Genomic DNA, 6,559 nt, shown 5'->3' with positions numbered 1-6,559 from the left:
ATGTTGGGAAAGATGGAGGGCACAAGGAGAAGGGGACGACAGAGGGCGAGATGGCCACCTCATGAGAAGAGAAGACTCCCTGGAGAAGACCCTGATGTTGGGAAAGATGGAGGGCACAAGGAGAAGGGGACGACAGAGGGCGAGATGGCCACCTCATGAGAAGAGAAGACTCCCTGGAGAAGACCCTGATGTTGGGAAAGATGGAGGGCGCAAGGAGAAGGGGACGACAGAGGATGAGATGGTTGGACAGGGTTCTCGAAGCCACCAACATGAGTCTGACCAAACTGCCGGAGACAGGGGAAGACAGGAGAGCTTGGCGTGGTCTGGTCCATGAGAAGAGAAGACTCCCTGGAGAAGACCCTGGTGTTGGGAAAGATGGAGGGCGCAAGGAGAAGGGGACGACAGAGGGCGAGACGGCCACCTCATGAGAAGAGAAGACCCCCTGGAAAAGATCCTGGTGTTGGGAAAGATGGAGGGCACAAGGAGAAGGGGACGACAGAGGGCGAGATGGCCACCTCATGAGAAGAGAAGACTCCCTGGAGAAGACCCTGATGTTGGGAAAGATGGAGGGCACAAGGAGAAGGGGACGACAGAGGACGAGATGGTTGGACAGGGTTCTCGAAGCCACCAACATGAGTCTGACCAAACTGCCGGAGACAGGGGAAGACAGGAGAGCTTGGCGTGCTCTGGTCCATGAGAAGAGAAGACCCCCTGGAAAAGACCCTGGTGTTGGGAAAGATGGAGGGCACAAGGAGAAGGGGACGACAGAGGACGAGATGGTTGGACAGGGTTCTCGAAGCCACCAACATGAGTCTGACCAAACTGCGGGAGGCAGGGGAAGACAGGAGGGCCTAGTGTGCTCTGGTCCATGAGAAGAGAAGACTCCCTGGAGAAGACCCTGGTGTTGGGAAAGATGGAGGGCGCAAGGAGAAGGGGACGACAGAGGGCGAGATGGCCACCTCATGAGAAGAGAAGACTCCCTGGAGAAGACCCTGATGTTGGGAAAGATGGAGGGCGCAAGGAGAAGGGGACGACAGAGGGCGAGATGGCCACCTCATGAGAAGAGAAGACTCCCTGGAGAAGACCCTGATGTTGGGAAAGATGGAGGGCGCAAGGAGAAGGGGACGACAGAGGACGAGATGGTTGGAAAGTGTTCTCGAAGCTACCAACATGAGTCTGACCAACCCACCGAGGGCTCTCCCGTTAGCCTGGATAGCTGTCAACTCCCCCCCCCTTTTTTTTTTAAAGGGATCCGCATAGGATTCCTCGCAAGAAAAGGGAAAAGTTGAACAGCTGTGATTAGTCTGGAGGGGGAGGAGGGCAGACGACGCAGGGTCCAGCCTTGGAGACCTCCCAGGGGCTATTTAAGCAGCCGAAGTATGTGTCGGGTCAGAGATCAGGACGGGATCCCGCTGGGAACGCGTCTGAGCCATGTGGGAAGGCTGAAACGACGGCGCTAGCTTCGTCTCTCCTCCTTCCTTCCTTCCTTCCTCCGTCCCTCCTCCTGTCTCTCTCTCTCTCTCTCCATCCTTTCCTTCCCCAACGTCTTTGATCCATTTCCCCCGTTTGAAGTCACACAGCTGGTCCGGGTCTCCTCGGCGCGAAAAAGGCGGAGCGATCCCCAGTCTCACGCGCGCAAAAACGACAGCGCTAGCTTCGTATCTTCTTCCTTCCTTCCTTCCTTCCTTCCTTCCTTCCTTCCTTCCTTCCTTCCTTCCTTCCTTCCTCCGTCCCTCCTCCTCTCTCTCTCTCTCTCTCCATCCTTTCCTTCCCCAACGTCTTTGATCCATTTCCCCCGTTTGAAGTCACACAGCTGGTGCGGGTCTCCTCGGCGCGGAAAAGGCGGAGGAGCGATCCCCAGTCACGCGCGCGCAAAAACGACAGCGCTAGCTTCGTATCTCTCTCCTTCCTTCCTTCCTTCCTTCCTTCCTTCCTCCTTCCTCCTGTCTCTCTCTCTCTCTCTCTCTCTCTCTCTCTCTCTCTCTCTCTCCATCCTTTCCTTCCCCAACGTCTTGGATCCATTTCCCCCGACTCCCCCGTTTGAAGTCACACAGCTGGTCCGGGTCTCCTCGGCGCGAAAAAGGCGGAGGAGCGATCCCCAGTCACGCGCGCGCAAAAACGACAGCGCTAGCTTCGTATCTTCTCCTTCTCCTTCTCCTTCTCCTTCTCCTTCTCCTTCTCCTTCTCCTTCTCCTTCTCCTTCTCCTTCTCCTTCCTTCCTTCCTTCCTTCCTTCCTTCCTTCCTTCCTTCCTTCCTTCCTCCTGTCTCTCTCTCTCTCTCTCTCTCTCTCTATCCTTTCCTTCCCCAACGTCTTGGATCCATTTCCCCCCGACTCCCTCGTTTGAAGTCACACAGCTGGTCCGGGTCTCCTCGGCGCGGAAAAGGAGGAGCGATCCCCAGTGTGCGCGCGCGCGCGCGGAGAGGCATTGTGCGCCGAATCCTATTCTTTCCCCCCACTCCAGCTTAAGGGGCGCCCCTTTTTCAACTGAGGTTTGAGCAGAGGGACACTTCATGTACAATCGTGGAGGCAAGGGGAAATCACCAAAACGAAACGAAACAAAAAAAATTCTTTCCAGTAGCACCTTAGAAACCAACCCAGTTTGTTCTTGGGGTGAGTTTTCGTGTGCATGCGCGCTTCTTCAGATACACAGGAAGCGAACAAAATCAGCAGAGAGTGTCGGTGTCCGTTAAACCCTCCGAATCTATCCTCCGTCTCTTCCCTTACCCTCCAGGAGTATGGCTCCTCTTCATCCTGGAGAGAAGTGACCAGTGGGGTGCCACAGGGTTCTGCCTTGGGCCCAGTCTTATTCAGCATCTTGATCAATGACTTGGATGATGGGCTGGAGGGCATCCTGATCCAGTTTGCAAAAGGGTGCTCATGAATGGCTCCTCTTCATCCTGGAGAGAAGTGACTAGTGGGGTGCCACAGGGTTCTGTCTTGGGCCCAGTTTATTCAACATCTTCATCCATGACTTGGATGATGGGCTTGAGGGCATCCTGATCAAGTTGACACAAAATGGGGAGGGGTGGCTAATACCCCAGAGGACAGGATCACGCTTCTAAATGACCTCAACGGATTAGAGAACTGGGCCAAAGCAAACAAGAAGAATTTTAACAGGGATAAATGTCAAGTACTACACTTGGGCCAAAAAATGAAAGGCACAAATACAGGATGGGTGACATCTGGCTTGAGAGCAGGACATGGGAAAAGGATCTAGGAGTCTTAGTAGACCATCAACTTGACATGAGTCAACAGTGTGATGCAGCGGCTAAAAAAGCCAATGCAATTCTGGGCTGCATCAATAGGAGTATAACATCTAGATCAAGGGAAGTAATAGGACCACTGTATTCCGCTCTGGTCAGACCTCACCTGGAAGACTGTGTCCAGTTCTGGGCACCCCAGTTCAAGAAGGATACGGACAAGCTGGAACGTGTCCAGAGGAGGGCAACCAAATGGTCCAAGGCCTGGAAACGATGCCTTATGAGGAACGGCTTAGGGAGCTGGGTATGTTTAGCCTGGAGAAGAGAAGGCTAAGGGGGGGATATGATAGCCATGTTCAAAGATATCAAAGGATGTCATCTAGAGGAGGGAGAAAGGTTGTCTTCTGCTGCTCCGGAGAAGCGGACACGGGGCAATGGATTCAAACTCCAAGAAAGAAGATTCCACCGAAACATTAGGAAGAACTTCCTGACAGTAAGAGCTGTTGGACGGTGGGATTTGCTGCCCAGGAGTGTGGTGGAGTCTCCTTCTTTGGAGGTCTTGAAGCAGAGGCTTGACAGCCACCTGTCAGGATTGCTTTGATGGTGTTTCCTGCTTGGCAAGGGGTTGGACTGGATGGCCCTTGGGGTCTCTTCCGACTCTAGGATTCTAGGATTCTACACTAACCTTCCAGGTGTATGGCTCCGTCTCCTCCCTAACCCTCGAGGTGCATGGCCCAATCTCTTCCCTAACTCTCCAGGTGTTAGGGTTAGGGTTAGGGTTAGGGTTAGGGTTAGGGTTAGGGTTAGGTTAGGGTTAGGGTTAGGGTTAGGGTTAGGGTTAGGGTTAGGGTTAGGGTTAGGGTTAGGACACTTCTGAAAGAGTGTCCTAACCCTAACCCTAACCCCTAACCCCTAACCCTAACCCTCTCCCTCTCCAGGTGTATGGCTCTACAACTCCGATCGGCCCCAGCGCCGTAGTAGGCCCCTGATGACAGGGGCTGGTGTGAGTTGTAATTCCGGAGGGCCCCAGGTTGGCGACGTCTGCCTTTAGAGACGAGCGAAATGGACAAAAGCGGCTTCCAATTCCGCAGGGCAAGTTCCGGAACTGCTTCAAAGGCACGGCGGTTGCGCTCAGGCGAACCTTCAGACGCGGCGCAGCCATCTAGCAACTCGTTTTATCCTTGGCGACCCATCCCTTCCTCGGGAGTTATTCTAGTTACGGGTAGGTAGCCGTGTTGGTTGAGAAGAGAAGACTCCCTGGAAAAGACCCTGATGTTGGGAAAGATGGAGGGGCGCAAGGAGAAGGGGGCGACAACAGAGGACGAGATGGCCACCTCGTGAGAAGAGAAGACTCCCTGGAGAAGACCCTGGTGTTGGGAAAGATGGAGGGCGCAAGGAGAAGGGGGCGACAGAAGACTAGATGGCCACCTCGTGAGAAGAGAAGACTCCCTGGAGAAGACCCTGGTGTTGGGAAAGATGGAGGGCGCAAGGAGAAGGGGGCGACAGAGGAGGAGATGGCCACCTCGTGAGAAGAGAAGACTCCCTGGAGAAGACCCTGGTGTTGGGAAAGATGGAGGGCGCAAGGAGAAGGGGGCGACAGAGGACGAGATGGCCACCTCGTGAGAAGAGAAGACTCCCTGGAGAAGACCCTGGTGTTGGGAAAGATGGAGGGCACAAGGAGAAGGGGACGACGGAGGACGAGGTGGTTGGACCGTGTTCTCGAAGCGACTGGCATGAGTTTGGCCAAAGTGCGTGAGGCAGTGGAGGACAGGGGTGCCTGGCCTGCTCTGGTCCACGGGGTCACGAAGAGTCGGACACGACTGAACAACAAAAGCCGTGCTGGTCTGCCATAGTCAAAACAAAATAAAAAAATAAAAAAATAAAAATTCCTTCCAGTAGCACCTTAAAAACCGACTTAGTCCGGAGTTATTCGTTCGCTTGCAGCTCTATTGCAAGAAGAATTCGGATTGGACACCCCGCTTTACCACTGTATATAACCAATCCGATTCAAACCCACGCGTATATTGCCAAAGTCTCAAAATATAACTCAGTTGGTCTCTAAGGTGCTACCGGAAAGAATTTTCTATTTTATTAAAAATTTTCCATTTTATTAAAATATTGACGGAGGAGAGTTTGGGTTTGATCTCCCGCTTGATCGCTACCCGAAAGGAGTCTCCAAGCGGCTCACATTCTCCTCCCCCTTCCCCCTCCCCCAACCACCCACAACAAACCCTCTGTGGGGTGAGTGGGGGCTGAGAGACTTCAGAGAAGCGCGACTAGCCCCCAGGTCACCCGGCAGCTGCATGCGGGAGGAGCGGGGACGCGAACCCGGTTCACCGGATTAAGAGGCCACTACACCACACCGGCTCTCTACAACACACTCGTCCAGGGTAACTGATGGACACAAATTCGCTAAAATGCAAAGGGTTGGGAATGGCACCGTTGAAAGAGAGAGAGAGAGAAAGAAGAAGAAGAAGAAGAAGAAGAAGAAGAAGAAGAAGAAGAAGAAGAAGAAGAAGAAGAAGAAGAAGAAGAGTTTGGATTTGATATCCCATTTTGTCACTACCCGAAGCAGCTCCAAGCAGCACACATTCTCCTCACCCTCTGTGGGGCGAGTGGGGCCGAGAGACTTCAGAGAAGCGCGACTAGCCCCCAGGTCACCCGGCAGCTGCATGTGGAGGAGCGGGGACGCGAACCCGGCTCGCCGGATTAAGAGGCCACCAGCTCTTAACCGCTGCGCCTCGCTGGCTTCTCCACGTTGGTTGCCTTCTCTTTCTCCACCATCGTTTTTTTTCCGTTGGGGGAGCTGTCTCCAGAGGGAAAGGGCCCCCTCCCACCCCACCCCACCCCACCCCACCCCCAGGATAATCCTCAGGGCGCTGCCGGGCGGTGGCAGGTTCCGCGTCCCCCCTAACGGTGCTGAAAGAGAAATCGCGGCAGCTTGCATCCCTGGAGGGTCGGGGAAAGCACGGCTCTGCTCGCCTTCCCCCTGCTAGGATGGGGCAAGGCGGAAGCTCCTCCTTCCTTCCTCCTCCCCCCACCCCACCCCACCCCCCCGCTTTCCCCCAGGGGGGCTGGGAGTGTCGGGGAGGAGCCGGACCCGGATCTTTCCGCCTCACTCCGATCGCAGCAGCAAGAGAGAGAAGCAAGGCTCCGCACTCTCTGGGTCCCCCCCCGACGGTTGCGCAGCAGCCAGCTTTGCGCGCGGCGGCGTCTACGGCGTCCGTCCTCTCTCCGGCCCGCGCCAGCACATGGTTTGCCTTGGCCCGGCCCGGAGCTGAGCAGCCAATGGGCTCCGCGCCCGACGTGATGTCAGAGAGGCGCTAGAAAAGGCGCGCTGCGCCGGCACTACGGCGA

Source organism: Lacerta agilis, chromosome Z (genome assembly GCF_009819535.1).
Source record: "Lacerta agilis isolate rLacAgi1 chromosome Z, rLacAgi1.pri, whole genome shotgun sequence".
NCBI lineage: Eukaryota > Metazoa > Chordata > Lepidosauria > Squamata > Lacertidae > Lacerta > Lacerta agilis.
This window is presented reverse-complemented; position numbering follows the sequence as displayed.